This window comes from Oxyura jamaicensis, chromosome 3 (assembly GCF_011077185.1).
Source record: "Oxyura jamaicensis isolate SHBP4307 breed ruddy duck chromosome 3, BPBGC_Ojam_1.0, whole genome shotgun sequence".
NCBI lineage: Eukaryota > Metazoa > Chordata > Aves > Anseriformes > Anatidae > Oxyura > Oxyura jamaicensis.
The window spans coordinates 46,357,618-46,373,439 of NC_048895.1; positions in this window are offsets into that span (position 1 = coordinate 46,357,618).

The window sequence follows — 15,822 nt, forward strand, 5'->3', positions numbered from 1 at the left end:
ATGTGCGTTGAGGCCCTGCTTCAAGGATGTGGTCAAGCATCGCTCATTTGTGGGAATTAGAGAGTAATTCTTTCCTCTGCACTTCCACATAGCCTTTACTTGTTTTGTTTTGTTATTCCCTTTCCCCCTCCCTATTCCCCTTTCCCTTTTTCCTTGTAGTTGAATTAATTAATAATAATATTTCCTTAATATTTTTTCCTCTTTAATTAAATCATCCTTATCTCAACCCGTGAGTTGTTCTTTCCTTTACTTCTTCCCCTCCTCACCTGAGGAGGGGGAGTGAGAGAGCGGTTGTGGTGTTCAGCTGCCTAGCATGGCAAAACCACCACAGATGGTTAACGTATTCTTCCAGGGTGGAGATTGGCTTCATTCCCTCCTCTGAGAATATATGAATTTCCATATGGTAGTGGTTTGTGAGTATGTCTGTGACCTGTGGTCTCATGGATGCTCACTGTGAGATGCTCACTGTGACACTGAAGTTTTCACATATGCAAGGGCTGGAAGTTAGATGATACCTGCGAAGAAGTTATAGCAAGCAGTTTTTCTCTGGCCCAGTGAATGTTAAGTTATTCCATGTGAAGCAGCAGAGCTAAAACAGGAAAGAATGAAATTACACCTAGCTTACTATATGTTGGTGGTTGGAGCTTTTCATGAGGAGAAAGGCACCACCATTGCCTTTTCATCCTCTGCATCATTCCTGCTTTTTTTCCTACTGCCTGTCACAAGTTTTGCACCCAACTTGTTATACTGCATTTTCTGGATCCAATTCTTAGAGAATAGTTTCTTTATACTTCATAAGAAGCCTACACATTTAACTCGGAAGCTGTGAATCTTTTCAGGCCTCTGGTAAAAATAATAATAATAATAATAATAATAATAATGAAAAAAGGGTATTAGTAAAATTCCATTGCATTACAACAGTAAAGATTCCATACTGACAGTGGTAAAAATTCTTTCATATATCTTAAGTAACAGATGGAAAATCCTCATTGGAAACTTCTGCCTTCAAACCACAATGTTTGTGACAGGTGGAAAGAATTTCTAAGTGAAGTTATTTTAACTAGGTACATTTTTGAGAGGTATTATGACAATATTTTAATTTTCCTATTTCAAAAGACTGGTGTAAGCATGGAAAGTGTGATGTTCATGTGAAATGAGCCTTAGTCTCTCCCTTGTTTTAGTACAACATGCCCAGTGAAAGTTTTAGTGTCCCACCTGGCATTCCTTACAACATCGTCCATCCAATTCTAGAGAAACACTTGGAAACAAGAAAGGATTCATTTTCCAAAGGAAGACTATAGTCCTTGGAAAATTCACCAGGCTATTTGCTTAGCAGTAGAATGGGGAAGAAAGGGAATGTATGCAGCAGTAAAAGACCTACACAAACTTAATCAGATTGGGTCCTCTGCTCTCCACAACCAGGTTGTTGTTTCACGATGGTGTGACACAATGAAGAAAGCTGTTCAGTTAATGATCAGCACCCTGGTTTAACATAATGAAAATATTACCTTTGCCCTGATAACACTCAATGTTTTTTCATCATTATGAGTGAATCAACCCTCTGCCTAAGTCCAATGTCATTGGACAGTAGCAATTCAAATGCATTTGGCTGTGGCAGAGGGAGATTTGACCGAGGTGACTGGCACTTACAGTGATCCTTCTGAAACCTGCTGGGACAGGTGCACTGTGCATCCATTCAGCTGTGCCATATCTTAAACTGGATGGACTTTTCAGTTGTATCGTCCTTGGCACACACTGATTTAAACAGAGGGCAGCAATTGATCTCCTTTGGATCCATGCTTTGCTTTCCAATTATGTTTCTTCTTATTAAAGATGTTTTGTCTTATTAAAGATATATAAAAGGAAGAAGCAAATGCTTTTTGCTGCACAAATGCCTGTGTGTATGTGCAGTGCTTTCAGCCTGTAGGAGGACACAGGATAAGATTATTTTCTGAAAACAATATTGGCACCAGCAAAGGCCCTCTTTCTACTGAAAGAAAACAGAGAGAAACAAAAAGATATCAAGGGAGGAAATCTCCCAGCAGCAGCTGCAGGACCTAAAACATACTGCTATCTCACAACATACATGCTTCTTCTGAGCTGTTAATCCTCACATGTATTTTATAAATAAAATTAGAGTTAAACATGAGCAACTCCTAAGAATAACTCAACTGGTTCAGAATCTTACTATATTTATTAGCTAGGTTTCAATCATATTCAAACTCCATGCCAGAAACCACCCAATCTAAAGCTTCAGACAGCTTTGAAAAACATTTAAGAACACAAGAACATGGAAGATACAAAGCTAAAATTGATCTGAAAAGCAACATTTCATCCATCTATTTTATCCCTAAGTGTTTGAGAGCCGGTTCTGTCTAATCATAGGAAACAACAGACTGTGATTTGAGAGCAGGGCTTGAATCAGCCACATTGCAGCTGCATAGTCCAAGGCAAATGACTCCATGTTTTTTCCTGTCCCACCCTTTTCCGGGCCTCACCAATAAAGGATGACAACATTCTGGAGCTGAAACTCTCTTTTCATATACCTGTCCTCTGTCCACAGGCTCATTCCTAGAGAAGTCTCAGCCCTTAGTTCCTACAAGTCTTCTTGACTCTCAAAGCTTAAAAAAAAAAAAAAAAAAAAAAAAGTAAGACCAATTGCAAGGAGGGTAGGAACACAGGCCAGGAACCCACAAGTTTATTGCAAATATTTATATATATATTATCTCTCTGTGATATAGCAGGCATAGAACAAAATCATAGGGGTTAGGATTTCTGGGAGGAGACAGGAAAATGGGAATCACAGAATCACAGAACCGTAGGGGTTGGAAGGGACCTCGAAAGATCATCGGGTCCAACCCCCCTGCAAAGCAGAATCCTCAGAGCAGGCTGCTGTGATGGTTTCACTCGAGTGGGCAGCCGAGCTCCACCGCAATCACCTTCTCACTCCTCCCCTCCTCAAAGAGGAAGGGGGAGAAAAGACAACACAAAGAGCTCGAGGTTTGAGATGAGAATGATTTAATTAAAGGGAAGGGGAATGGGGAGAAAAAGAAACAAAAGAAACAACAAGGCCGTGTGGAAGCACAGGGAGAAAGGAAAAAAAAAAAAAAAAAGTTATTCTCTACTTCCCATCAACGAGCGATGTTCGGCCACGTCCCGGGAAGCAGGGCCTCAAAACGCGTACCGGTTGTTCAGGAGAGACCCTCCGCCATGAGAGCCCCCCTTTTATTGCTGAGTGTGACATCAGGTGTTATGGAATATCCCTTTGGTTGGTTTAGGTCAGCTGCCCTGGTGATGTCCCCTCCCCATCGATTGCCCACCCCCAGCCTGCTGGCTCCTGGGGGCCTGGAGGGAGTTCTGATGTTGTGCCAGCACTACGCAGCGATAGACACAGCACTGGAGTGATACCAGTGCTGTTCCAGCTACGAGTGCAGAGCACAGCACTGTGTGGGCTGCTGCAGGGAAAGGTGACTCCATCCCAGACAGACCCAACACAGCTGCCCAGGTAGGCATCCAAACGGCCTTGAATATCTCCAGAGAAGGAGACTCCACAACCTCTCTAGGCAGCCTGTTCCAGTGCTCCGTCACCCTCACCGTGAAGAAGTTCTTTCGCATGTCGGTGCAGAACTTCCCGTGTTCTATTTTGCGGCCATTGCCCCTTGTCCTATCCCCACAAACCACTGAGAAGAGGTTAGCTACATCCTTCTGTCTCCCACCCCTCAGATATTTATAGATATTGATAAGATCCCCCCTCAGTCTCCTCTTCTCCAGGCTGAACAGACCCAGGTTTCTCAGCCTGTCCTAATAGGAAATATGCTCCAGGCCCCATATCATCTTTGTGGCCCTCTGCTGCACTCTTTCCAGGAGATCCCTGTCTTTTTTGTACCGGGGAGCCCAGAACTGGACACAGTACTCCAGGTGAGGCCTGACCAGGGCAGAGTAGAGGGGGAGGATCACCTCCCTTGACCTGCTGGCCACGCTCCTTTTAATGCACGCCAGGATCCCATTGGCCCTCTTGGCCACCAGGGCACGCTGCTGGCTCATGGTCAAGCTGTTGTCCACCAGGACCCCCAGGTCCTTCTCCACAGAGCTCCTCCCCAGCTGGTCGTCCCCCAGCCTGGTTGTGCCTTCCCAGGTGCAGGACTCTACACTTGCTCTTATTAAACCGCATCTGGTTTCTTCCTGCCCATCTCTCCAGCCGGTCCAGGTCTCGCTGAATGGCAGCACAGCCTTCTGGCGTGTCAGCCACTCCTCCCAGCTTTCTATCATCAGTGTACTTGCTGAAGGCAGACACTATTCCCTCATCAAGGTCATCGATGAAGATATTCAACAAGACCAGACCCAGAACCGACCCCTGGGGAACACCGCTAGTCACAGGCCTCCAGGCAGGCTCTGCTCCACCGATCACCACCCTCTGAGCTCGGCCAGTCAGCCAGTTCTCAAACCACCTCACCGTCCACTCATCTATCCCACACTTTCTCAGCTTTGCTAGCAGGATGTCATGGGAGACAGTATCGAAAGCCTTGCTAAAGTCAAGGTAGATGATATCCCTCATCTACCCAGCTGGTGATGCCATCATAGAAGGCAACGAGGTTGGTCGAGCATGACTTCCCCGTGGTGAATCCATGCTGACTACTCCTCATAGCATTCTTCTCTTCCAATTGCTTGGAGATGGCATCCAGAACAGGCTGCTCCAACACCTTTCCAGGGACAGAGGTGAGACTGACTGGCCTGTAGTTTCTCAGATCCTCCTTCCTGCCCTTCTTGAAGACCGGAGTGACACTGGCTATCCTCCAGTCTTCAGGCACCTCCATCATTCTCCAGGACCTTTCAAAGATGATGGAGAGCAGCTCAGCGACCATGTCTGCCAGTTCCCTTAGCACACGCGGATGCATCCCATTGGGACCCATGGATTTGTGTGCGTTGAGCCTACGCAGAAGCTCCTGAACCACTCTCACATCTACCAGGGGGGAGCCCTCCATTTCCCAGACCCTTTGTCCTCTTGCCAGGGGCGAGGAGTCCCCTGATCCTGTAATGAATGATCCTGTAAGAAGACCCACTGGTGATGGCTAGAAAGTGAAGGGAAGATGGATGACAGGGAAAGAAGAAACAGGAGAGGAGAAATCTATTTGCAGATCATCCACCTAGTTTGGGAAATTAGGAAACTGACTGTTTTTAAAGATCTACTCTTTTGAGCAACCCACATATTTTATTCCACTGGGCCACTAGGCTTTGTATTATCCAGGGTCTTTCAGCGGATGTCTGTTTGTTCATTTGCTTTGTATTCTAAGAAATTCTCCATGCTAGAAGCCCACAGAGTTTATAATTGACCACATACCTGAAGATGGATGAAGCTGAAAGAAATGACATAGCCACAGAGAGAAAAATACTGAACTGAAGGCTATTAACAGGGAAATATGCTGCCACTCCAAATATTTGCTTGTATAACAGCAATTTTCAGCAAGGGATCCGTACCTGGTGCCCCCATAGGCTTTGCAGGTAAACAGTCTGGAAAGCTAACCCAAAGGAGCACCTTTATCTTCTACCGCCAAGGCCAGGAGATGCTGTTATAATATCCGATATACTTACTGGAATATTTATGAGGGGTTTGGGAAGATTGATTTGGCCACTGAGGATAGATTTGTGAGCATCTGCTGTAATGGCACTAAAAAGAATTAGACTCGTCAGGAATAGTGATTCATAATGATAGTAGCAATGTTTGCTCTTTGCATATTAAGGAAATCTACTAGGCCCTTAAATCTAAGAATAACTTACACTTCTATATGCAAGAAAAGCCTCCATTTTTACACAGCTAGAGTCAGTCAAGAAAGGCCCCAAATGTGTTTGTGTGCCTGCACAGAGGAGTGAGTGGATTAATTGAGGGATTTCCTTTGCTGACCTGCTACTACAGACAAGAGGAGATGCTACCATATTTTAAAGCCACATTAGAAAAAGTTGCTGTCTGAAAGAGCACAGATGAAGAAATCTAATGTGCAGATCAGGAAAATAAAATGACTTTGCAGCAATCTGACAACATCATTTTCTAGACCCAAGCTAGACTTTGGGATCCCATGGAATGAGAAGAGATGAAGTAGGCAATGCATTCTCAGTTCCATCTGGGATCCAGGAAGATGATACATGAACTTGTTTTCTTTTCATGTATCACATTAAGGACAAAGAAATGACGTTCATTAACTGCCTTCCATCCTTTCTGAAATATGGCCAGAAAGTCATCCTAATATCCTGAGCAAAGGTCACTGACAGTTGTGAAGAAGTCACTCAGACTGGGTGATCCCCTGCCCCCTCCACTTCTGCCCCTCAGGTGAACAAGCAACACAAGAATTTTTTAACTCAGATCCCCCATTCCTTTAGTTAATAGACCTCCACATTTTTCAGAGATAAGGAGTCCTAAGGAAAAGTCTTATAGATCTTAATAGAGCTAAAATAAGCATTGTATTTTAAAAATTAGAACTCAAATTGATATTTAAAATGATCTGCATATCTAATTCTCCATAAAATCCTACAGAAGAGCTTAAAAAAAAAAAAAAAAAAAAAAGAGAAAAAAAAAGAAAAAAAAAGAAAAAAAAAAAAGAGGTGGAGGTGGAAAAGATTTCTTGTTTAATTACAGGGAAACTTGCCGTGAATGGGTGCAATGTACATTAGGCTTTCTGGAGATACTAATCGAGCCCCCCTTCCCCTCCATTTTTGAGCCTGAGTATTCTTTCCCTGAGCCCACATATGAAGCTGAAAGAACAGCTTCTTTAGTACTGCCCTGCTCTAAAAATGAGTCTCTGCAAAGCCATGTGCTCTGCTTGTAGCCATGTTTGTGACAAGTGTTGCATACGGGGTGTTTAAGGATATGGCTGCACAAGATTAGCATCAAACAGCTGCTTGCTTAAAATGAGACAGACATTGGAAACAAATGAAAATGCAAGAGTCTTCAAAGACTGTTGAAAAACCTCTTTCTAAGGAAGCTCTGCCCACATTAGCAGTTCAAAGAGGTAAAACATACTTATTTTGGTCAGCACTAACAACCTTCCTCCATTGTGTAGCAGTTTTCTCAAGGTACTGCCTGCAGAGCACAGTCCTATTCATTGGGAACAAAGCTGACAAAATCTGCCTCTAAGCTTGGCACTTTCAGCAGATCACAACGTTTATACAGTATATTTGGTGAGTCAAACATCCATACTGCCAAGCGTCCATGTGTAAACACAGGCCTACCCACATTGGCACAGTGTAGCTGAAGAGGTTCCCAGTCTTATTTACTGGGAATGTACATTTATTAAAAAAACTATGCTTCAATATACAACTGCCTTTTTCTTTCCTTTCCTCTTCTTTTTCCCCATGGCTTCCATCTCTCTGGCACCAAAAATACCATTGCAATTATAGCCAATGACATGAATTCAGTCTGATGTCCAGATATAGACTTCACACCCCTCTGGAGTAATCATTCATAAATTCATAATTTCAAGGGTTTAAGGAATTTCAGGAATGTCTGCTAAGAGCTAAATCTTATAGAAGAATAGCTTGTTCACCACCTGAGACATAGGGACTGTACTTTCTATTTTAGCTCTCATAAAACATGTACAAGGGCTCAGGCATTTTTGACACATAAATCTCGGATGCTGAAAGTTCACTCTTGTTCTGCTGCCCCTTAGAGTTATTTCAGGAAATATGCCACTCCCCACATTTCTGGAACTGTAATGTCACCCTTTCCCCCCAAGCCCATAAGACTGTTACTATGCAAACTTTGGAAGTTAAACTTGTTTTGTTGTTTCTTGATTCTTTTCTGAAAAATCATGTGCTGCCTTGCTTGCCAGTCAGTCAGACATCATACAAAAAACGTCTCAGAGATGGGGGCACAATATGTCCCAGGCACATAGATGGTGTCCATTTATCTTGTGTTCTTGTGAATGCTTATTTTAAAACAAGAGACAATGTGCATTCCTGATGTGTATTCAGTATGAGCTAAATTGTCACAGGCACTGAAAAGGGTGAATTGTGTGGCCAGGTGCCCCATCTGCAGACCATGAAACCAGTCTGGTTTCTGGCTCCAAGCTACTCCTGGGAGAGAAACAGCCAAGGTGAGTCACTCTGTCTGATGGAGGTCATCAGCAGCCCTGCAACGTTCCTGTTCTGAGATGCCAGGAAGAGTTTTTGCCAAACTGATGTTCCTCTGCTCATAGGAAGTTGTATGAAAATGTGCAAGAGTAACATTCCTTCCCTCAACCTACAATAAGGTGATTAACTTAAAGCAGTGAAGAAATATGGATCTAGCTTTTTATTTACCAGCAGCTTCGAAACATGACTTAGAAACAATCCTTGGTATTACTCTATTGGCTTTAGTAGATTTTCAACAGAGGTCACACTTTGCCATTAAGACTTGAAAAAAGACAAGATATGCTTATGCCTGCATTTAAAGAACATGCTTTTTCTACTTCACCAATTCTTTAGCAAAAACAAAGATAGAACTCAATATTCTTGATAGATCTTTGATTAAATGACAACAGAAAAGAAAGCATTTTAGACTAGTTTTATGGGCTGGAAAAAAATGTGACTGGGGGCTTAATGTATAACAGAAAAATAGTACTCCCCAGATGATTTCCACATATTTTAATTCAGTAGGTGCTAACCAAAGAAAACCCAACATGTGTTCAGACTGTTTCAAAAAAAAAAAAAAAAAAATCTTCCCTTTACATCTTCTTAGATTTAATTGTCAAGGTACAATTTATTCAAGTACTTGTGGCATACTGAGCACTGCTGTATCTGAACTCCTCCCAGAAGCACATTGAACAGCATTGTTAACATTTCCATATGTTGTCTGGTTTTTGTACTTTTCAGGATATGTACATGGATGAATGTCTTATTTACTCCTATATTTTTTTAAAAAATACTTTGCACTTGGTAAATGAGTGGAGTGTCAGATGTTGTGGTGTAAATGAGCACAGCCTGGAGCCATTCTTATTGTACTCACTGAGAAGGGCCTGTCTGCTGGATGCTTCTGACTGCTTGAATAGATGCCCTGAGAAAGGAAAGGTACTGAAGTCTCCTCTATTCTTCTTCCAAACTAGCATTAGTCAACAAAGATGTTTTACACTCCGACATATCGAATCCACAGATATACTGACCACGATAGTGTGACATTGCTATGGGTGATGTTTACTGGTCCCTTTAAACATGGATTAAGAAGTCATTTAGAAATACTTTTCCAAAAGATGTCTTACAAAAGTTATAAATTATTGAGATTTTGTGTTGTTTCAGTCCCATTAGCTTCTCTCACCTACTGCCCAAAGTACCATCAGGAGTATTTTCTGGTCAGGTAGAGCCCTGTGTCTTTCCCAAGTGCAGAGAGACAACCTTTGTCACATAGTTTGCTGTGAATATAAATCCAGCAAAACAACACAGTATATGTAATGGTTATCTGGCTCGTGTACCATGTAAATTATTTCCTTGCTGAAGCAAACAACCAAATAACAAATGACAAAACACTGCAACTCCACTGACGATCATGCTGAAATCTGAGTTAGGTGGCATTGTGTGTGTCTACTGACATCTACATCAAAGTGTAATGGGGAAGAAGAAAAAAACTATCTGTGGTTTAAACCCCTGAGGCAAAACATAACACAAATACTCCCTGAAGGCAACAGACTTCCATAAGTCACACATCTGTGCTGAATTTGCTTCCCAATGTCCTGTTTCCTGGATTTCACGGGGGCAGGTGGTGGGAGTGAGCTCCCTTGGAAGCAGCATGCTCTCCACCCATGAGGAAGGCCCTTATGTTTCACAGCCATGAATTGTCTGGTTGATTAATAAGCAATTTTGCTGGACTTGAGAAAGAGTTCAGATTTTCCTCCCTTGCCTGCAGAACGGGGCTTTACTAGGGCAGAGGTGCTAAACAGGGACTGTCAGAGGCATTAGGAGCAGATGGTGGAAGGGAATGGAGGGGTTGAGAAATAAAAGAGGATGCCACATCCTGCTAAGTCACGGATGCTACGTGGCCTCTCCAGATAACAGCCTGTGATGCCTAGCAGAGAACCTGGCACAAAGTCTTGTTTTCTGAAAAGACTCATTTCTTCCCTTGGATAAGGAAAATCTTTCTGCTCCTAAAGGAGACAAAAGCAGCCATTCAGTTCAGAGCTGGGGCTGTTTTCATGGCTTCTAGAAAACACACTGAACTCTAGTATCGCTGATAAATGGATTAAATGGGAGCACATTGCTTTCAGAGGACAAGTGGCTACTTTACCTAAATGTTAAATACCTGAATGTTAATCAAGAAAGATGTTCCAAACCAATTCCACTACAATAACATTTTTCTTTCCCCGGCCAGACATTTATTTACTCAGGGTGCTATGATCTCAGTTACACTGCTAACTGTTTTTATCACTGTCCTTTCACTTTAACTACATGTAAATGCCAGAGTCTGGGATACTTGTAGTTACAGATATGCAACAGAAAACTCAGGATACACTGGCTGAATGTTACCTGACTCTAGGATAGTGGAGAACCAGGGAAACACCCCAAAACAATACTTCTACCTCAGAGGGAGATTTCAAAGAGTGATAACTCCAGTAGCTCTGCAGCAGGATCCATTTCTGTTTTTTTGGAGAAGAGGGAAGTAAATAAGGAAGCTCTGGGGTGAGGCCAAGCAGTCCTTCCTACTCCATGGTGCCAGGTGAGGACAGGGACCGCAGTCATTCATAGGAAAATGTTAGCTGGGACAAGAGCTATTGTTAGGGCATTAAAAGGCCTCTAGGATAAAACCTAGGAGGTCCTTGTAAGTCAAATGTAGAACTGAGCTTTCAGGGGCTATGTGTTAATGACAGAAGGCTAAAAAAATGTTTGTTTTTTTAATGGAATTAAATTTATTTTAAAATTGATTTTTTACTGAAGTCTGTGGATAAAAATGCAACCCCCTGTGAAATGAGCCGAGGGGGACCACTCCAGAAAACCTATGTGAAACCAACACAAGGTTTCTTAAGCCTGTAACTGGAAACTCTCCTTCTACAGAGTTTTAATTCAGTCCTGCCCATATTTACAGGGTTATCTCTAATAAAATGCCTGCAGAATTCCAAGTATGACAAATGTTACAAAATGAGAAAAAATAATTTCTTGTTTCTTTTGCACGATGCTGGAAAGGTATTTTAAAAATAATAATAACAATAATAATAGTCATTAATTTGATATGCTTCAGAACATGAAAGCAAAAGAGTTCAGTTTTCAAATAGATTCATAATATTTATAATAACCCTTATGCTATGCTGCTTCTTGCCACCCACATGAAGGAGATGCCATACAATATTTTCTGATACTATTTGCTTAGCTGCAGAAATTTTGGCATAGCATTGTGTAGAAAATGAGAGGAATCAGTTGTGTGCTCTTGATATATTACCTCCTCCTGTAGCTTTAAATGGTTACATCTCTCCCACTGCACCCCATAAGTCACTGCATTACAGTAGGTGAATGCTTTCCTGTATATTTGGATCGTGTGTAACAGATTCTTTGGATTTAAAGATATTTGCTGGATTTCTAATAGGATTTTTAGTAGGACTGGCTGGCACATTCAAGACAACTTTATTTAATGTATACCACTTCTTTGGGTAACTCTTCTGCCAAACCCTGACTGGCAGCAGCAAGGACCAGGTTCTGCATTCAGATACCCTCTTTTAACATCATCTTGAGACATCATCCAAAACCAGAGGGAAACCAAATAAGACTGTCAGAACAGCTAGTGAGCAATATATCCTCCACTCACAAGCAGAGAATCAAACAGGCTTGTTGAAATGGCTTATTATTTGGGAAAGGACAAAAAGAGAGAAGAGAAGACAACATAAAGAAACAATCTCCAATAGGTTTCTTTCCTCTCTGCTGCACTCCCTTTAAACCAAAGTAGACAAGTAATCATTTAGATTGTTCTTCTCTTAGCATATTGATGCTTATTGCCTTTCCTAACCAAACCCATAATTTGCTGACCCCTACTGATGTTGAACTGTCTGAATTTGGCTGCTGGATAAGATCTTTTGAGGAAAATCACAGCTGACAGTAAAGGGGCCAACTCATCCACCCATGCCTTTCTCTGCTGTGATTTCTACTTCTCACCAGTAATAGAAAATGGAGTCTATAACACCCTACGTAAATAAAGGAGCTTCCTTAAAAGTAGGGTCCTTCATTGTCTCTCAAGTTTTTTTTAGCCCAATTCTTTGGTCTGCAGCATTAGATCTGGGTGCCCACTCACCCTCTGTAGCACTGGATAGGTTTCAATGAAAATGTCATAGGAAATATCTTAGGGCTCATGATCAACAATCTCTCTCAAAAATGTACTAAGCAGTATGGTATCAAGACCCAAAACTGGTTCTAATCTTCATTAATTGTCATTGCTCTCTGGAAAACTTTGCTTTTAGTGTACTCTGTAAGGTGTTTTTTTTTTTTTTTTTTTTTTTTTTCTGTCTGAATCTTCTCATTCTCCAGTTGGCAATGTTCACTGTTGAGGGAAAAATCTCACTGTTATGCACAGGATTTTCAGAATCAGAATCCTCTCTTAATCTTATTAATTGATTCCAGTACACACAATGGTGTTTTTGTTTTGTTTTGTTTTGTTTGTTTGTTTGTTTTTGTTTTTGTTTTGTTTTTTTCAGAATATGCTCTTTTGATCAGTAATAACAAGAGTTCTGTGGGCTTCTGTTTGTTTGTTTATCTTATAGGCAAGAATGTGGTAGAAATGTTAATCTGATTGTCTACCTAATTTGTAATATTAAATCTGTAATTTTATCAACACTTTCCTGTGATATGTTGTCTCCTTATATTCCTTCATATATTTATATATTATATATTATATATATATTCCTATATTCCTATATATATATTATATTCCTATATATATTATATATATTCCTTCATATATTTAACAGAATGGTTTGTTTACAGTCTGTAGGTCTAGGCCAAAAAATATGTGTGTGTGTATATATATATATATATATATATATATATATTCTTTGAACATAAAACTAACATTAAAATGCATAGTGAAGATTGAGATGGATTATATATAAAAGGCAGGGATGGAAGCCATATCGTACCAAAAACAAAGTAAGCTTTACCACTAATTTAATTTGAGGCAGGATATCACTCAAGTTGGGTATATGCCTTAGGCCTTCCTCGCAGGAACACGTCTTAACAAGTGCACCCTCTCACCCTACAGCTACTTTACTTTCTTATCTTGGTTTTCCCATCAGCAAAAATCCAGTATTTGGGGTACTGATGAGAGACCTAAGTGTCCATCAGTTCCAAAAAGCAAGCTCTAGGTCAAGGACAGCCTAGTCTGTTATCTGACACATATGTACTTTTACTTTGTACTTTGTCAGAAGTCACAGTTTCCAGCAGAAAACACTAGTATCCACATGGACTTGGAAGTCAGATCCCCAGTAGGATCAGAACAACATTATTAAATGTGAATATCCCTACACTTACACTAGCAGTTGATCTGACTGGTAGAGTCTCACTTTGCAAGATTACAAATGTGGGTGTGAAAAAAGAGAGTGTTTTCCAACACTTAAGAAAGTATAGAAAATTTTACTATTAATAGGGATCACGGATGCCAAAGAGTGATCTTGTCTGCATTTGAAGGTTACAGAAATTGTAACAACCTTTGCTGACTAACCAGAGCAGTGGTAGGTTTAGGTTTTAAAGTCCATTAATTTGTACTGTGATCTAGACCTGGATGAAAACCTTTTGCCAACCGAAGATCTCAAAACTGGAGGACTAACATACTTTTGGTATGATAGAGAACATCATACAATCAGCTGGGTTACAACTGAACTGGCCAAGATGAAACTTAAAAGAGGAACAAACCCTTTCCCAAAGAGGTCAACTATGACAATAATGATTCTGGGGCAGACAGGGACAGTAGCTTTTCAGTACTTATGTACTCTTTCCCTGAATGAGCACTTCCCAAATAAAATTCCTTTCTTTGAGAAATTCCCAGACCTCTGTACTTAGAACTGCAGGTGCAAAATACAGTAGCAGATACTGAGTCTGCTAAGATTTACTGGCTTCAACTGTTTTGACGGCGCTTAGTGTTATGTGGGAGAGAGCTGATAGCTGTAAGATTTACACTGGGAAAGAAATTAATACTAAAAAAAAAAAAAAAAAAAAAGACCTTGCTCTTGAAATGCTTCTTTCTTTTTAAATCAGAAGAAAACTCACCTATGTACCAGGACATATAGAGGTTGCAGAATTTATTAGGCATAAGGAAATAACCTTGGCAAAACTTGGTTTTCAGTGTCAATACCTTGAGGAAGAGCAGATTCAGACAGATGTAAAATGAAGTCCTGAAGGAGGGAAAAAGATTTAAGAAGGCTGGGATGCTGCTGTCTTGTAATGCTGAGCTAACTCAATAGCCCATCAAACATCCTGGCACAAGCATACAGCTCTCTGTCACATCATCCGGACTGCAACCAGAAGCAAAACAAAATATTTCAATTAATGTACCAGTGCTGGTAACATGAAGTCCTTGTCTTGTCTGGATTTACCCTTTAGCAAATTATATGCATAAATAAATAATGTCTGACATTCATAGTCTTAATGAAACTGTTGTGCTCACTATGGGCAGACCTTTCCTTTCACAATATTTTCTTCCTCCACTTTTATCAACTTATTAACACCATCATGTTTTCCCCATCACCCCAAATTTAGTTCTATATTCTTTTTATGCTGGTGTAGATGATGAATCTCACCCCAAACCAGCTCCAGCACCTCAGCTCAGTTCTCACATATTTAGGACTGTTTTTATGTATCACAGCCATCTCCCACAGATGGCATGTCACATCTTTAGTCCTCTTGAGGCTATTCATTTTCTGATTCCCTTCCTTTCACAGTCCCCCAAGATTTCTGTCAGTCTTCAGTCTGGGATACAAGTTTTGTTTCTCCCAGCTTTTCTGTCTCCCTCAGAGTGCTGTAACCAGTCCCTTTCACTCTCCTTCCACACCTTAATCCTTTACCACTTGGTTCCTGGTTGCTCTATATGATTAATTTGCACCCAGGCTCCCTTACAAATCTCACTCCTTTTTATGTCTCTAGTAGCATTTACATTTTCTTTAAGAAAATGCCTGTGCTTTTATCTAGCTCTGTGCACTACAGAAAGCAGGGCAAGTTGTGAGCTAAAATAGGATGCTCTCTGGGGATGAGTGCTTTTCCCACCCATATTCCTGAGTCAGAGCAGTTCTGGTAGCCACCTGGAAGGTCACACAGAAGCAGAAACTGAATGGATAATAGTGAAATCCTTTGCACGCAGTACCAGTTGGAGCTCTTATCAGTTGGATTATGAAAGCAATCTCAGGAGTCTATTTTACTTTGCCTATTGTTTCTTTTGACAGGTTGCTGCCTTGATGAAACAGTTTATCCTGAAAACAAAGGAGTACATTTTCTATAAGAGCCTTCCATATTTAGGAAGGACCAGCCATGGATTCTGGTACTAGGGACAGTTCTTTGTCAGCTAGAATCTCCATTCTTGCTGTTCCCCGGTCATATACTTCTTCCTTCCTCCTGTAAGGCTTGTTGTAGATCCAGTCTTTTAAAGGGAGTGATGTGTTTTCCAGAGAACTGTGCATTTCATTGCACCCTGCATGCTTCAGGAGGTGTCCAAAATGCTAACATCAGCAGTATGCAGAGCCAAATGCTCCCTATACTGTCTACCTATTTTATCCATCAGATAAGAGACATAACTGTCATATTCTAAAGATATATCCCAAAAGGTATAACCCTAAATTCAAAGCACTCTCATGAGATCCATGTAAGCAGAATTTGCTGATGTTCTTTCATTATATCCAA